This window comes from Lycium barbarum, chromosome 2, assembly GCF_019175385.1.
Source record: "Lycium barbarum isolate Lr01 chromosome 2, ASM1917538v2, whole genome shotgun sequence".
Classification (NCBI taxonomy): Eukaryota; Viridiplantae; Streptophyta; class Magnoliopsida; order Solanales; family Solanaceae; genus Lycium; species Lycium barbarum.
The window spans coordinates 98,776,538-98,794,418 of NC_083338.1; the positions used below are offsets into that span (position 1 = coordinate 98,776,538).

Genomic DNA, 17,881 nt, shown 5'->3' on the forward strand with positions numbered 1-17,881 from the left:
TTATGCATTACATTCGTTATATATCTATGTACATTGACCCGTGACCAGAAGGCATTATACACGCAAATATTAGACATATGTAGGGTATGAGAAGAGAGATAGGTGTTATACACGCATTACCACCTAATCAGCTGGTGCACATTGATGATGATATTGAATATGGCCGCAGAGGAGCCGATATGATATGATGAGATGCCATAGAGGCTTGACAGGCGTTATACACGCACATATATCAAGCGTTGTACACACACCTATATCCAGATGTATGATCTTCATTGATAGGTATGAGCATGCATATTATCTGCTCACAGTGGCATTATCAGTTATATAGATTTATGCAGATACATATAGATACTAGTGCATACAAGTACATGCAGACAGTTATTTCATCTTATGAGTTCAGATTTTATTCATGATTCTTACGTATACATAATTGTTCTTACGCCTTTCACACTCAGTACATTATCCGTACTGACTCCTCGTTGCTCGGGGGGCTGCGTTCATGCCCGCAGGTTTAGGTAGACCTACAGGTGGTCCAACTTAGTAGGACTTCTATCCAGCAGTGGTCAGTGCGCTCCATTGATCCGGATTTGCAGTTTATTTTGGTATGCTAGCCCTTTTGAAATGTATATGCATATGGGTATGACGGGGCCCTGCCCCATCCTTTCTACAGCTTTCGTTCCAGTAGAGGTCTGTAGATAATTATATGTATTAGTCAGATGATGTAGCCTTATCGGCTCCCATTCTTTTGTGTACAGTATATGTAGCGGTCTAGCTGGCTTGCACTGTTCTTCAGTATGCATGTGTATATACAGTTTGTACAGAGTTTTGATGTTTCCCTTTCATGAGATCAGTTTATGCCGTTGATGTTCAGTATGGTTCAGATATGTGTTTAGGGGTGTTTGGTCGCTAGAGGTCAGACACTCATCACGACTCATCAGTTTGGGTCGTGACAGAAGTGGTATCAGAGCAGTTCTGTCCTAGGGTTGTCTACAGACCGTGTCTAGTAGAGTCTTTTTTATGGGCATGTTATGCACCACACTTATAAACAAGAGGCTACAGGACATTTAGAGGGATGTCATTCTTTCTCTCTTAGATTGTGCGATAGAGCCATGTGTTAGGCGTTCGCTTCTGATGAATTGTTCTAATTTCAGCGATGCCCCGCAAGAAAGCTACAGCTTCCCAGAATGGCAAGAGAGCGACACGCGAGGCCACTAGCCGCACTCGACAGGCGATGAGGGCCCAGGATGAGATTCATAGTGACGGGTCGTTTGATACATCGCACACCCCGCGTCCAACACTTGCCCCAGTTTCTCAGTCGGACGCACCGGGCCAGAATGTATGGGATGCTATATAGTTGTTGACTAGATTAGTAGCTTCCTAGGCTCAACGGCAGGGAGTTGGTGTTGGCCAGGTAGATAGGGCTGGTAGTTCGAGGGTTAAGACCTTCCTTGGGTTAGGTCTTCCAGAATTCTCTGTGATAAAGCAAAATATGGACCTCCAGGATTTTATTGATGGTATGCAGAGGACCTTAAGGGTTATGCACGCGAATGAGGTCGAGTTTGTAGAGTTGGCTTCGTATAGGCTCTGTGATATTGCAGTACAGTGCTATAAGACTTGGGAGTTATCTAGGAGAGAAGGAATTGTATGCTAAATTCTCCAAGTATGAATTTTGGTGTTGTTCTGTGTCTTTCTTGGGGAATGTGATTTCGACGAAGGGTATTATGGTGGATCCTCAGAAAATTCAGGTAGTCAAGGAATGGGCTAGGCCCACAACAGTGATCGAGATCCGTAGCTTTGTGGATCTGGCTAGCTACTATCATTGGTTTGTGAAAGGGTTTTCTTTGATTGCTTCTCATATGACCCGTTTGACTCAGAAGGAGGTACCGTTTCAGTGGTCCAACGAGTGTGAGGAGAGCATTCAAAATCCCAAAGCATTGTTGACTACAACGCCAATTCTGGCATTTCCCATTGAGGGCAAGGATTTTGTTGTTTATTGTGATGCTTCACGTTCTAGTTTGGGTGTTGTTTTGATGCAGGAAAAGAAGGTGATTTCTTATGCTTCTCGGCAGTTGAAGGTGCATGAGAAGAACTATATTACTCATGATCTAGAGTTGCCAGCGACGGTGTTTGTATTGAAAATATGGAGGCACTACTTGTATAGTGTCCATTGTGAAGTGTATACAGACTATCGCAGCTTGCAGCATGTGTTTCACTCAGAAAGATCTGAACTCTAGACAGCTGAGGTGGATGGAACTGCTGAAGGACTACGACATCACCATCTTGTATCACCCTGGTAAGGCTAATGTGGTAGCTGATGCATTGAGCCGGAAGTCGGTTAGTATGGGAAGTCTGGCTCGTTTAATATCTTCTGAGCGTCCGTTTGCTAGAGAGGTGCAGACTTTAGCTAATAGTTTTATGAGACTGGATATCTCTAACACAGGCAAGGTGTTGGCTTGCGTTGAGGCTCGATCATCATTTTTAGAGCAGATTATGGCTAAGCTGTTCGAGGATGCTAAGCTATGTCAAATACGGGATAAGGTGTTGCGTGGTGAGGCCAAGGAGGTCGTGATTGATGAGGAGGGCGTGCTGCGAATCAAAGGGCGAGTGTGTGTGTGCCACGTGTGGGCGACTTGATTAAGACCATTCTGATAGAGGCTCATAGTTCGAGGTATTCTATCCACTCTGGTGTCACTAAGATGTATCGTGATTTGAGGTAACATTACTGGTGGACTAGGATGAAGCAGGATATTGTAGAGTTCGTTGCGCAATGCCTAAATTACCAACAGGTGAATTATGAACATCAGAAAACTGGTGGTACATTGTAGAGAATGCCCATTCCTGAATGGAAGTGGGAAAGAATAGCCAAGGATTTCGTAGTGGGTCTTCCGAAGACACTAGGGAAGTTTGACTCTATCTGGGTTATTGTTGACAGGTTTACTAAATCTGCTCACTTTATTCCGGTGAAGATAACTTATGATGTAGAGAAGTTAGACAAAATTTACATTCGGGAGGTACTTAGACTCCACGGGGTTCCTATCTCCATCGTGTCCGACAGGGGTAACACGTTCACATCTAGGTTTTGGAAGTGTTTGCATGAGGAGTTGGGTACGAGGATAGATCTTAGCACCATTTTCCATCGTCAGACTAACTGGCAGTCTAAGCGGACTATTCAGGCTCTGGAGGATATGCTTCGTGCGTGTTTGATATATTTCGGCAGGCATTGGGATCAGTTCTTGCCCTTAGTCGAATTCTCTTACAATAATAGCTATCACTCGAGCATTGATATGGCTCTGTTTGAGGCATTATATGGGAGGAGGTGTAGGTCTCCTATTGGATGGTTCGATGCGTTTGAGGTGAGGCCTTGGGGCACTGATCTTCTGCGAGAGTCCCTAGCGAAGGTGAAGGTGATTCAAGCCAAATATTAGCAGCGCAGAATAGGCAGAAAGAGTACGCGGACCGCAGGTACGAGATCTTGAGTTCGAGGAAGAAGGGCAAGTGTTATTAAAGGTCTCACCCATGAAGGGTGTGATGAGGTTTGGAAAGAAGGCCAATCTTAGACCGAGGTTCATTGGTCCGTTTGAGATTCTCAAACGTGTGGGGGAAGTTTCTTACAAGTTGGCTTTACCTCCGGGGTTATAAGGCGTTCATCCGGTGTTTCATGTATCGATATTGGAGAGGTACCACGGCGATGGTTCCTATATCATCCGTTGGGATATGGTTTTGTTAGATGAAAATCCATCGTATGAGGAAATGCCTATTGCTATACAAGACAGGGATGTCCGCGAGTTGAGGTCCAAGGAAATAGCCTCCGTAAAATTTCAGAGGAAGAATCGACCAGTCACAGAAGCTACTTGGGAAACAGAGTCGAATATGCGCAGCAAATACCCTCAGTTTTTCGCTGAGTTAGGTAACTCCTCCCTAGATTCTCATCCTTGTCCGTTCGGGGACGAACGGTGTCTTAATTGGTATCTGGTGTAACGACCCTTCCAGTCGTTATGGGAATTTAGGACTCCAATGGGAATTCCGAGGCCGCGAGTGGATTCGTTCGGCGTCTTTTTGTATGTGTGCATGTTTTGTGTTGTGTTGTGAGGCCTTGGATGAAATATGGGGTAATAGGGGGAAAACTGGACATAAATGCGACCTCACTGCCCAAAATGGACCGCTGAAGCGGTCGGATTACCGCTGCGAGGGTACCGCTATAGCGGTGCCTCGACCGCTACAAGCTGCCATCCATTTCTTTGGTGGCTGCTGTGGCGGAAGGTGGACCGCTATGGCGGTACCGCTATAGCGGTGAACCGACCGCCATAGCGGTCAGGCGGGAAAGTTGGGGACCGCTATAGCGGGACCGCTGCAGCGGCGTAGTGATCGCCGCAACGGTCGACGGGAGGCAGTAGCCGGGTTTTAAATGCCCTAGTTTTATTTTCTCATTCATAACACCCCCACACACTTCCCAACAAACAATTAGAGAGAATTTTCAAGCTAGGGCAAGACAACCTTGAGAGGTGAAATTGTAATAGTCTCATGGGCCTTCATTATTGTAATGGTCTCTATGGGCCTTTAATGGTGAAATTGAAATAGAAACCCTAGAATATTAATAAACCTTCTAAACTTGATGGGTTATGGTTATTATCGCTTAGTTATCATCTAAATGCATTGGTTAGTTGCTCTTGATCATAAATTGAACAGTTAGAGACATAAACTAAGTGATTGGAGACCTAAGGTTCTATAAAAATGGTGTCTTTGCTACAGAAAACTGTTGTAATGGGAATGTTTGATATAATGTGGAAGGAATTGATGATGTATGAATGTTAGGAGTTTTGATAGGTTGTCTATCACCTAGAAAATCATCCACCCTTAGAATGGGGAAAAGTAAGGGTAATTTCTTGCCTTGGTATTTGCAATTTGAGCAATGTGTCTCATTAAGCCTTCTATTCTTAGACCGCGAACGTATTGAGGCCTTAAGGAAAGGAATGGCTGTAGAAGAGTGACAGACATTGTTCTAGCTCTACTTTGAGGTAGGCTACGGTTTACTTGAGTTAGACTTTGGTTAGTTGAATGTATGTTTGTGATTTCATTAGGAGAAAGCATGTCTAGTATTCATTACATGATATTGTGTGGTTAAGCTCCTATGTGTTTGTGTTGAATGTTGTGTAGGCTTCATGCCATTATTCCTGTGTGATTTAATCTGCAGTGGTTGTATTGTGATGAGAAGTTAATATAATCTTCTTGAGGGTATTGTGACATGGAATGATAAGGTTAATACGGATACTGAGAAGGTAAGAAACACTGTTTTCTAAAAGGTATGACAAGGCACACATGTGGCCTAGATTATAGGCTCGTGGTCTGAGGATAGTTCCAAAAATGAGAGGTTTGCTGTTATATCCCGCATCCAAGGTTCGTTTCGGAGCGGAGGTTGTGCTCGGGTCTGAGGAGTGCTCCGGAATGAGTGGTATATGGACACCATGGGTCCCCTGTAGGTCATGACTACTGAGCTATGACATCAGATAACATGTGTGTACAGCGAGTAGGGTTATAGTGGTAAATTTATCTCCGTTGTGTTTGACGTGTTTGTGATTATTGGCAATTTGGTGACTTGTTGCGATTGTCCGTGGTTGACTTGTTGTGATGCCTTGATATTCATGTATGATTGATTGTCTTGTTTATTGTATTGATTTCATAAGATATGCATGATACAAATCTTAGTCGGCCTGTGATGCTTACCAGTACATAGTGTTTGTACTGATACTACCTTGCTGCATTCTTTGAGTGCAGATTTTGATATAGAGACCGCTACTCGTCCTCACATCTAGCGTGGAGGATAATTACTGACAGATTTTGGGGTTAGCTTTTTCTCCTGCTAGGCCGCCCGAAGATCTTCTATTTAAGATGTCTTTTCTTAATCTGGACATTAGGGATATTCATTAGGCAGATTTCAGTTCTTAGACATGTTTTGGCTTAGAGTCCTGTACGATGACTTTCGGATTTTGGGGATTGTAATAGTTAGAACTTGCGCACTTAGTACAGTATTTATGGGATGATTTACTTATTCTTTTGTTGTTAATTGAGTAATAACTGTTTAGCTTGATTTATATAAAACCGTATTTAATGGATTAGGTGGTATGTATGTTGGTTCGCCCATTAGGATTTAGATGGGTGCCGGTCACGGCGGGTTGGGTCGTGACAAAGTTGGTATCAGAGCTTTAGGTTTGTCGATCTCATCGTACCAGGACATGTCTAGCAGAGTCTTGTAGATCGGTACGGAAACGTCTACCTTTGAGAGGCTGTCGGATACTAGGAAAACTACCTTTTATTTCTTTTTTTGTGCTACTTGATTCCAATTGGTATCTGCTGATTCAAATTGGTATCTGACTATCCTTCATTCACTCGCTGATGGCGAGAACACGCGTGGTAGCAGCTAGAGGAAGAGATGGAGGTAGAGGAGCTGGCAGAAGGGCGGCCCCAGTTGGGGGTTGCGTCCCAGTGGTTGACCCCTTGCCTTCAGTGGTCCCTAACGAGGCAGCGAGAGTTGCAGCCGTACCTGCCCAGCCAACAGCAGTACTAGTTCCACCAGGAGCTGCAGTTGCTCAGGGTGTACTAGCCACGATGGTACAAGTGCTGAATCTGTTGCATGGGTTAGCACGGACTGGAGCTATACCAGTGGGTCCAGCAGGTAGGGGCGCAAGGGTAGCGGCTCCAGATCCGGACAGAGCACGGACTCCGAGGTTTTAGCACCCAGCAGCGACGGCTCCTCACTTGGATGAGGTTCCAAGTTTTGAGGCCTTCCCGAGGCCTGTTGCAGGGCCAATGATGACGGGGGAGGAGCACGATCTATTTTGGAGGTTCACAAAAATGAAGCCTCCTGTGTTTTATGGTACTGAGTCGGAGGACGCATATGAGTTCATCATCAAATGTCATGAGTGACTTCATAAGATGGGGGCCATGGATTAGTACGTGGTAGAGTTTGTGACGTTCTAGTTCTTGGGTGATGCCAAGCTTTGGTGGAGTGTAGGCTAGCTGAGTCTCCTCCGTTGACGTGGGTCCAGTTTTACTCTGTGTTTTTGGACAAGTACATTCCGCGTACTCTGAGAGATCGAAGGAAGGTTGAGTTTACTACTATTGATCAGGGGAACTCGTCGGTTGCTGTGTATGAGTCCTGTTTCCACTCTCTATCCCGATATGATATTCAGTTGCTGCCCACTGAGGGGGAGAGGATACGGAAGTTTGTGAAGGGGTTGAACACTGGGCTTCAGTTATCAGCTCTTCAGCTTATAGCCACTGGGGCTTCATTTCAGGAGGTAGTGGAGCTCGTCCGTACTATTGAGGGTATTAGGCAGGAGAGTCAGGCAAAACATGTAGAGAAGCCCGTAGGGGTGAGATGTTCAGCAACTCTTTCTCGAGGAGTCAAAGTTCACATGTTTATTCGGGGCGTCCGGCTCAGTCCGCGATGCAGGTGTCAGCTGGGGGCCCATCAGTGGAAAATTATCAGGCTTCCGGTCGGCAGAGAGGCTATACTGCTTCATCATCTTCTGTTCAGCGGCCTACGCTGGACCGTGCTTGCTTTGAGTGTGGTGAGATAGGGCATATTAAGAAATATTGCCCCAGAATTAGACAGAGTGGGAAGGGGACTCAGTATCAGGCTCTCTGAGCTCCATGTGCACCAGATCGAGGGGGTAAGGATCGCGCACCGACAGGATGGGGTGTCCACACTGCGGGTAGGGGTGGTGCTCAGCCTAACCGAGGCGGTCCTCAGGCAGGTGGAGGCGGACAGGAGCCCCGCAGAGGCGGGGGTTAAACTGGTAAAAGTAATCGCGATGGTACGCAGGTGACAGGGGGCACGGTCATTGGTACGCCTTCCCAGGTAGACCCGAGGCTGAGGCCTCCGATGCAGTTATCACAGGCACTATCTCCGTTTACGACTGTATGGCTTCTGTTTTGTTTGATCTGGGTTCTACCTTTTCTTATATATCTACCTATTTTGTTGTAGGTCTGGATATGATGTGTGATACTCTTGAGACTCCTATTTTTGTGTCTACACCTGTTATGAATTCTGTGGTAGTGGATAGCGTCTACCCTGCGTGTGCAATTTCTTTTATGAGGTATAGTACTTGGGAATATTTGATGATTTTAGATATGGTAGATTTCAATGTTATTTTGGGTATGAGTTGGTTGTCACCGCATTATGCTATACTCAATTGCCATTCTAAGACTGTTACACTAGCCATGCCCGGGGCACCTAGACTTAAGTGGAATGGTAACCTTAGTTCCCTTCATAAGAAAGTAATATCCTTTGTTCATGCTAGGAAGCTAGTAGAGAAGGGTTGTTTAGCTTATCTGGCACATATCCGTGATACCAGTGCAGATACTCCATCCCTTGATTCGGTTCCAATGGTACGCGAGTTTGCGGATATGTTCGCGGCGGACTTGCCCAGTATGCCACCGGATCCTGATATTGACTTTAGGATTGACTTAGACCCAGGGACTCGTCCTATCTCTATTCCACCTTATAGGATGGCACCAGAAGAACTCAGGGAACTTAAAGAACAGTTGCAAGATCTTCTGAGTAAGGGGTTTATTCGCCCGAGTGCCTCTCCGTGGGGTGCTCCTGTATTGTTTGTTAAGAAGAAGGATGGGTCTATGCGTATGTGTATTGATTACCGACAGCTGAATAAGGTAATTATCCGAAACAAGTATCCCATCCCCCGTATTGATGACTTGTTTGATTAGTTACAGGGAGCTTCGGTGTTCTCGAAAATTGACCTAAGGTCAGTGTACCATCAGTTGAAGATTCAAGCGGAGGATATTCCTAAAAATGCTCTTCGAACCAGGTATGGGCACTATGAGTTCTTAGTTATGTCTTTTGGGCTTACAAATGCCCCAGTTGCATTCATGGATTTGATGAACAATGTGTTCAGGCCCTACCTAGACTCATTCATTATAGTGTTCATTGATGATATCCTAGTGTACTCTATGAGTAAGGAAGAGCATGAGAAACATTCGAGAATTGCTCTTGGAGTGTCGCGGGAGAATGAATTTTATGCTAAATTCTCCAAGTGTGAATTTTGGTTGTCGTCTGTGTCTTTCTTGGGGTATGTGATTTCAAAGGAGGGCATTATGGTGGATCCTCAAAAACTTTAGGCAACCAAGGAATGGGCTAGGCCCACAACAGTGACTGAGATCCGTAGTTTTGTCGGTCTGGTTAGCTACTATCGTCGGTTTGTCAAAGGGTTTGCTTTGATTGCTTCTCATGTGACCCGTTTAACTCAGAAGGAGGTACCGTTTCAGTGGTCCGGCGAGTGTGAGGAGAGCTTTCAAAAGCTCAAAGCATTGTTGACTACAGCACCCATTCTTGCATTTCCCGTTGAGGAAAAAGATTCTGTTGTTTATTGTGATGCTTCACGTTCTGGTTTGGGTGCTGTTTTGATGCAAGGAAAAAAAGGTGATTGCTTATACTTCTCGGCAGTTGAAGGTGCATGAGACAAACTATCCTACTCATGATCTAGAGTTGGCAGTCCTGGTGTTTGCATTAAAAATCTGGAGGCACTAATTGTATGGTGTCCATTATGAAGTGTACACAGACCATCGCAGTTTGCAGCATGTGTTCACTCCTCTAGAAAACGGAGGTGAATGGAACTGCTGAAGGACTACGACATCACCATCTTGTATCACCCTGGTAAGGCTAATGTGGTAGCTGATGCATTGAGCCGGAAGTCGGTTAGTATGGGAAGTCTGGCTCGTTTAATATCTTCTGAGCGTCCGTTTGCTAGAGAGGTGCAGACTTTAGCTAATAGTTTTATGAGACTGGATATCTCTAACACAGGCAAGGTGTTGGCTTGCGTTGAGGCTCGATCATCATTTTTAGAGCAGATTGTGGCTAAGCTGTTCGAGGATGCTAAGCTATGTCAAATACGGGATAAGGTGTTGCGTGGTGAGGCCAAGGAAGTCGTGATTGATGAGGAGGGCGTGCTGCGAATCAAAGGGCGAGTGTGTGTGTGCCACGTGTGGGCGACTTGATTAAGACCATTCTGATAGAGGCTCATAGTTCGAGGTATTCTATCCACTCTGGTGTCACTAAGATGTATCGTGATTTGAGGTAACATTACTGGTGGACTAGGATGAAGCAGGATATTGTAGAGTTCGTTGCGCAATGCCTAAATTACCAACAGGTGAATTATGAACATCAGAAAGCTGGTGGTACATTGTAGAGAATGCCCATTCCTGAATGGAAGTGGGAAAGAATAGCCAAGGATTTCGTAGTGGGTCTTCCGAAGACACTAGGGAAGTTTGACTCTATATGGGTTATTGTTGACATGTTGACTAAGTCTGCTCACTTTATTCAAGTGATGATAACTAATGATGCAGAGAAGTTGGCTAAAGTTTACATTCGGAAGGTACTTAGACTGCACGGGGTTCTTATCTCCGTCGTGTCCGACAGGGGTGCCACGTTCACATCCAGATTTTGGAACTGTTTGCATGAAGAGTTGTGTACGAGGTTAGATCTTAGCACCACTTTCCATCCTCAGACTGACGGGCATTCTGAGCGAACTATTCAGGTTCTGGATGATATGCTTCGTGCGTGTGTGATAGATTTCGGCAGGCATTGGGATCGGTTCTTGCCCTTAGCCGAATTTGCTTACAATAATAGCTATTACTCGAGCATTGGTATGGCTCCGTTTGAGGCGTTGTATGGGAGGGGGTGTAGGTCTCCTATTGGATGGTTCGATGCGTGTGAGGTAAGGCCTTGGGGCACTGATCTTCTGCGAGAGTCCCTAGCGAAGGTGAAGGTGATTAAAGCCAAATATTGGCAGCGCAGAATAGGCAAAAAGAGTATGCGGACCACAGGTATGAGATCTTGAGTTCGAGGAAGAAGGGCAAGTGTTATTGAAGGTCTCACCCATGAAGGGTGTGATGAAGGTTGGAAAGAAGGGCAAGCTTAGCCCGAGGCTTATTGGTCCGTTTGAGATTCTCAAACGTGTGGGGGAGGTGGCTTATAAGTTGGCTTTACCTCCGGGGTTATCAGGCGTTCATCCGGTGTTCCATGTGTCGATGTTGGAGAGGTACCACAACGATGGTTCCTATATCATTCGTTGGGATTCGGTTTTGTTAGATGAAAATCCGTCGTATGAGGAAGAGCCTATTGCTATACTAGACAGGGATGTCCGGAAGTTGAGGTCTAAGGAAATAGCCTCCTTTAAGGTTCCGTGGAAAATCGACCAGTGGAAGAAGCTACTTGGGAAACAGAGTCGAATATGCATAGCAAATACCCTCAGTGTTTCGCCGAGTTAGGTAACTCCTCCCTAGATTCCCATCCTTGTCCTTTCGGGGATGAACGATGTCTTAATTGGTATCTGATGTAACGACCATTCCAGTCATTATGGGAATTTAGGACACCATTGGGAATTCCGAGGCCGCAGGTGGATTCGTAGGGCGTATTTTTGCATGTGTGCACGTTTTGTGTTGTGTTGTGAGGCCTTCGATGAAATGTGGGGTGATAGGGGGAAAACTGAACAGAAAGCCGACCTCACTGCCCAAAATGGACTGCTGCAGCGGTGGGATTACCGCAGCGGCGATACCGCTGTAGCGGTGCCTCGACCGCTGCAAGCGGCCATCCATTTATTTAGTGAACAGAAAGCCGACCTCACTGCCCAAAATGGACCGCTGCAGCGGTGGGATTACCGCAGCGGCGATACCGCTGTAGCGGTGCCTCGACCGCTGCAAGCGTCCATCCATTTCTTTAGTGGCCACCGTGGAGGGAGGTGGACCGCTATGGCGGTACCGCTATAGCGGTGAACCGACTGCCATAGCGGTCAGGCGGGAAAGTTGGGGACCGCTATAACGGTCACTTGACCGCTAAAGCGGGACAGCTGCAGTGGCGTGGTGACCGCAGCAGCGATCAACGGGAGGCAGTAGCCGGGTTTTAAATACCTTAGTTTTATTTTCTCATTCATAACACCCCAACACACTTCCCAACAAACACTTAGAGAGAATTTTCAAGCTAGGGCAAGACAACCTTGAGAGGTAAGTTCCATTGTTTTTCATTCTATCATTCCTTTCCCCTTCATTATTGTAATAGTCTCCATGGGCCTATAATGGTGAAATTGAAATAGAAACCCTAGAATATTGAGAAACCTTCTAAACTTGATGGGTTATGGTTATTATCGCTTAGTTATTATCTAAATGCATTGGCTAGTTGCTCTTGATCATAAATTGAATAGTTAGAGACATAAACTAAGTGATTGGAGACCTAGGGTTCTATAAAAATGGTGTCTTTGCTATTGAAAACGGTTGTAATGGGATTGTTTGATAGAATGTGGTAGGAATTGATGATGTATGAATGTTAGGATTTTTGTTAGGTTCTCTATCACCTATAAAATCATCCACCCTTAGAATGGGGAGAAGGAAGGGTAATTTCTTGCCTTGGTATTTGCAATTTGAGCAATGTGTCTCATTAAGCCTTCTATTTTTAGACCGCGAACGTATTGAGGCCTTAAGGAAAGGAAAGGTTGTAGCAGAGTGACAGACATTGTTCCAGCCCTACTTTGAGGTAGGCTACGGTTTACTTGAGTTAGACTTTGGTTAGTTGAATGTATGTTTGTGATTTCATTAGGAGAATGCATGTCTAGCATTCATTACATGATATTGTGTGGTTAAGCTCCTATGTGTTTGTGTTGAATGTTGTGTAGGCTTCATGCCATTATTCTTGTGTGATTTAATCTGCAGTGGTTGTATTGTGATGAGAAGTTAATATAGTCTTCTCAAGGGTATTGTGACATGAAATGATAAGGTGAATATGGATCCTGAGAAGGTAAGAAACAGTGTTCTGTAAAAGGTATGACAAGACACACATGTGGCCTAGATTATGGGCTCGTGGTCCGAGGATAATTCCGAAAATGAGAGGTTTACTGTTATATCCCGCATCCGAGGTTCGTTCCGGAGCGGAGGTTGTGCTCGAGTCTGAGGAGTGTTCCGGAATGAGTGGTACATGGACACCATGGGTCCCCTGCAGGTCATGACTACTGAGCTATGACATCAGATAACATGTATGTACAACGAGTGGGGTTATAGTGGTAAATTTATCTCCGTTGTGTTTGATGTGTTTGTGATTATTGGCAATTTGGTGATTTGTTGCGATTGTCCGTGGTTGACTTGTTGTGATGCCTTGATATTCATGTGTGATTGATTGGCTGGTTTATTGTATTGATTTCATAAGATATGCATGATACTAATCTTTGTCGGCCAATGATGCTTACCGTTACATAGTGTTTGTACTGATACTACTTTGCTGCATTCTTTGAGTGCAGATTTTGATATAGAAACCGCTACTCGTCCTCACATCTAGCGTGGAGGATAATTGCTGACAGATTTTGGGGTGAGCTTTATCTCATGCCAGGCCGCCCGAAGATCTTCTACTTAAGATGTCTTTTCTTATTCTGGACATTAGGGATATCCATTAGCCAGATTTCAGTTCTTAGACATGTTTTGGCTTAGAGTCCTGTACTATGACTTTCGGATTTCGGGGATTGTAATAGTTAGAACTTCCGCACTTACTACAGTATTTATGGCATGATTTACCTGTTCTTTTGTTGTTAATTGAGTCATAACTGTTTAGCTTGATTTATATAAAAACCGTATTTAATGGATTAGGTGGTATGTATGTTGGTTCGCCCATCAGGATTTAGTTGGGTGCCGGTCACGGCGGGTTCGGTCGTGACAGTTTGGGGTAGGACCCGAGTTGATTAAACCTTTCGAGGTGTATACGCTAGTTGGTGATCCAGTTATAGCTGGGCGAGTATACTGGGGCTGTGTTGTTATAGTTTGTGACCGCCATACCATAGCGGATTTGAATGAGCTAGATATGATTGATTTTGATGTTATTATGAGCATGGACTGGTTGGCTTCTTGTTATGCTAATGTTGATTGTAGAACAAATATGATACGATTTCAATTGGCAGGCGAGCCAGTCCTAGAGTGGAAGGGCAACACTCCTTCGCCTAGGGTAGGTTTATTTCCTACCTTAAGGCAGAGAAGATAATCAGAAAAGGGTATATTGTTCACCTAGTTCGGGTTCAGGATATGCAAGCAGAGTCACCGACTCTTCGGTCTGTTCCTGTGGTTAATGAGTTTCCAGAACTGTTTCCAGATGATCTTCCAGGCATTCCCCCAGAGAGGGAGATTGATTTCACCATTGACCTATTGCCAGATACTCGACCAATATATATTCCTCCTTATAGGATGGCACCTGCGGAGTTGAAAGAATTGAAGGAGCAGTTGAAAGATTTGCTTGAGAAGAGCTTTATTAGGCCCACCACATCACCTTGGGGAGCACCGGTATTATTTGTAAGAAAGAAGGATGGCTCCTTACGAATGTGTATTGATTATAGGCAATTGAATAAAGTGACTGTGAAGAATAAGTATCCGCTCCCGAGGATCGATGATCTATTCGATCAGTTGCAAGGCGCCAAATATTTCTCAAAGATAGACTTGAGATCGGGGTACCACTAGGTTAGGGTGAAGGAGGAAAACATTCCGAAGAAGGCATTCCGGACTAGATATGGCCACTATGAGTTTCGTGTTTTGTCGTTCGGGCTAACTAATGCCCCAGCTGTATTCATGGACTTGATGAATCGTGTATTCAGACCCTTCCTACATTTGTTCGAGATTGTGTTTATAGATGATATTCTGTTTTATTCGCCGTCAGAGGCTGATCATGCAGAACATCTACGAACAATGCTTGGAATTCTTCGGGGTAGAGAGTGGTATGCCAGGTTTTCCAAGTGTGAGTTCTGGTTGAACTCTGTGGCTTTTCTGGGTCATATTATTTCGGAGGAAGGCATTAGAGTGGATGCCCAAAAGATTGAGGCTGTGAAGAATTGGCCAAGGCCCACGGCACCAACAGAGATACGTAGCTTCTTAGGCCTGGCAGGATATTATAGAAGGTTCGCAGAAGGATTTTCCTCTCTTTCAACCCTATTGACTAAGTTGACTCAGAAATTAGCTAAGTTCCAATGGACAGTTGCTTGTGAGTAGAGTTTTCAGATGTTGAAGAATAATTTGACTTCAATACCAGTTTTGACTCTCCCAGAAGGAGCAGATGGCTATGTGGTATATTGTAATGCTTCAAGTGTTGGATTGGGCTGTGTGTTGATGCAACATGGTAAGGTTGTCGCTTATGCTTCTAGACAGTTGAAAAAGCACGAGAAGAATTATCCAACCCATGATCTTGAGCTAGCGGCAGTGATTCATGCTTTGAAAATATGGAGGCACTACTTGTATGGTGTCCATGTTGATATCTATACTGATGATAAGAGTCTTCAGTACATCTTTAAGCAGAAGGACTTAAAACTTACGTCAAAGGCGATGGCTAGAGTTGCTAAAGGATTATGATGTGGATATTTTGTACCATCCCGAGAAAGCTAATGTAGTAGCCGATGCCCTTAGTCGTAAATCCATAGGTAGCCTGTCATATGTGCCGCCAGAGAAAAGAGAAATGGTCCGTGAAGTTTATTAATTAGCTAGCCTCGGAGTTCGATTGATAGATCTAGGTGATGCAGGAGTTACTGTTCAAGACACAACGTTGTCATCTTTAGTAGTAGAGATAAAGGAGCGTCAGTATGAGGATCCTGTTTTAATTCATTATCGAGACACAACACCTCAGAAGGAAAAGACACCCTTTGTGATTACAGGAGATGGAGTACTCCGATATAGAGGTAGATTGTGTGTCCCTAATGTTGCAGGGCTTCGTTAGCAGGTTATGGGGGAAGCACATCACTCTCGTTATTCTATTCGCCCAGGCTCAACAAAGATGTACCATGATCTCAAGGAAGTTTATTGTTGGGATTGTATGAAAAGAGATATAACAGAATTTGCTGCTCAGTGCCCAAATTGCCAACAGGTCAAAATAGAGCACTAGAAGCCTGGAGGTCTATTGCAGGCTATGAAGATTCCGACATAGAAGTGGGAGGTAATTAATATGGATTTTATTACGGGGTTGTCCCGTACTCAGCGGAAGTGTGATTCAATATGGGTCATAGTTGATATACTTACAAAGTCAGCCCATTTTCTGCCTGTAAGAACTACTTATACAGCTGAGGATTACGCGAAGCTTTGTCTTAGGGAGATTATATGACTTCATGATGTTCCTACAGCCATTATTTCAGATAGGGGGACACAGTTCACAGCTAATTTGTGGAAGTCCCTTCAAAAGGAATTGGGGACTCAGGTGAGTCTTAGTACTGCATTTCATCCGCAGACAGATGGGCAAACGGAGCGTACTATACAGACACTTGAGGATATGTTGATAGCTTGTGTGATTGACTTCCAAGGTAGCTGGGATGATCATTTGCCTCTTATCGAGTTTGCCTATAACAATAGTTACCATTCCAGTATTCAGATGGCTCCTTATGAAGCCTTATATGGGCGAAGATGTAGGTCGCCCATATGATGGTTTGATGTCGAGGAGAATCAGTTAGTAGGCCCAAACTTAATTCAGCAAGCAGTTGATAAGGTGAAAGTGATTCGAGAAAGATTGTTAACAGCTCAGAGTCGACAGAAATCCTATGCGGATAATCAGCGACGCAAGCTAGAGTTTGAGATAGGCGATTGGGTTTTCCTGAAAGTTTCACCTATGAAGGGAGTGATGAGGTTTGGCAAGAAGGGCAAGTTGAGCCCTCGATATATTGGGCCATATGAGATTATTCGTACTGTGGGTACGGTGGCATATGAGCTAGAATTGCCTTCTGAGTTAGATTCGGTACATCCGGTATTTCATGTATCTATGCTTCATAAATGTATCGAAGATCCTTCAAGAGTTGTACCAGTGGATGATATCCAGGTGACCGAGCAGTTATCATACGAAGAAGTTCCAGTGGCTATATTGGACAAGCAGGTTTGTCAGTTACGAACCAAAGGGGTAGCTTCAGTTAAAGTTTTATGGAGGAATAAGAATGTTGAGAAGGTGACTTGGGAAGCAAAAGAGGCAATGAAGATTAAGTACCCGCATTTATTTCCAGTAGTACTGTCACGACCCAACCGGAGGGCCATGACGGGCACCCGGTACAAACCCACCCGGGCACCTCTTATCGTACATTCATATTTAAATCTAGGTGAGCCACATAGCTTAGTCATAACTTCTATCCATCATTCATGCTAATCTCATTGGCCAACAATGCATTCATATCATCATTAGCGACCATGCCAATATCAATGTACATAAGCCGACGAGGCTATCAAAATGATATACAAAATATAAGCCGACAAGGCTACGGACATCTAATCATACACAACTATCTATGAGCCTCTAAAAAGAGTATGTCACATCATATAGGCAGGATAGGACCCCGCCTTGCCCATAGGTATGTACACAAAAGAATAAATACCAAAAGCTGTAGCTCCGGATGAAATGGAGCTCCGCTATGTAGTCCCTGAATAAGAAGTCTACGGATCAAGCTTGTCTCCCTGTCCACCTACGGGCATGACGCAGCGTCCACGAACAAAAGGACGTCAGTACGAATAATGAGTATGTAAAGCATAGTCAACATCATAATAGGAGCATAAGAGACAACATAAAAGATAGCATAAGCAACATCATAATAGGAGCATATTTACTTACTCGTCTTTCATAGGGACCTTCCACTTCTAATGGGTGATCGTGCACATACGGGTATACATATACATATATGCATATTCAAATCCGTATTCGTATCCATGTTCATATCTATAGCATACCCGACCATAGTGGTTCGGTGGTTTCACATACCCGGCCATGACAAGGCTCGGTGTCATACATACCTGGCCCCACCAAGGCTCAGTGTTATCCGTACCCAACTGCAGTGGTGTGCACGCATTAGGTATCATACCCGACCATATAAGCTCGGTGTTACAT

General features: G+C 44.6%; 1 pseudogene; it reads left to right on the forward strand.

Annotated features, from left to right (window-relative positions):
* The first annotated feature begins 6,393 nt into the window (after positions 1 to 6,393).
* Positions 6,394 to 11,357, forward strand: LOC132628706 (uncharacterized; annotated as a pseudogene).
* Positions 11,358 to 17,881: the final 6,524 nt, after the last annotated feature.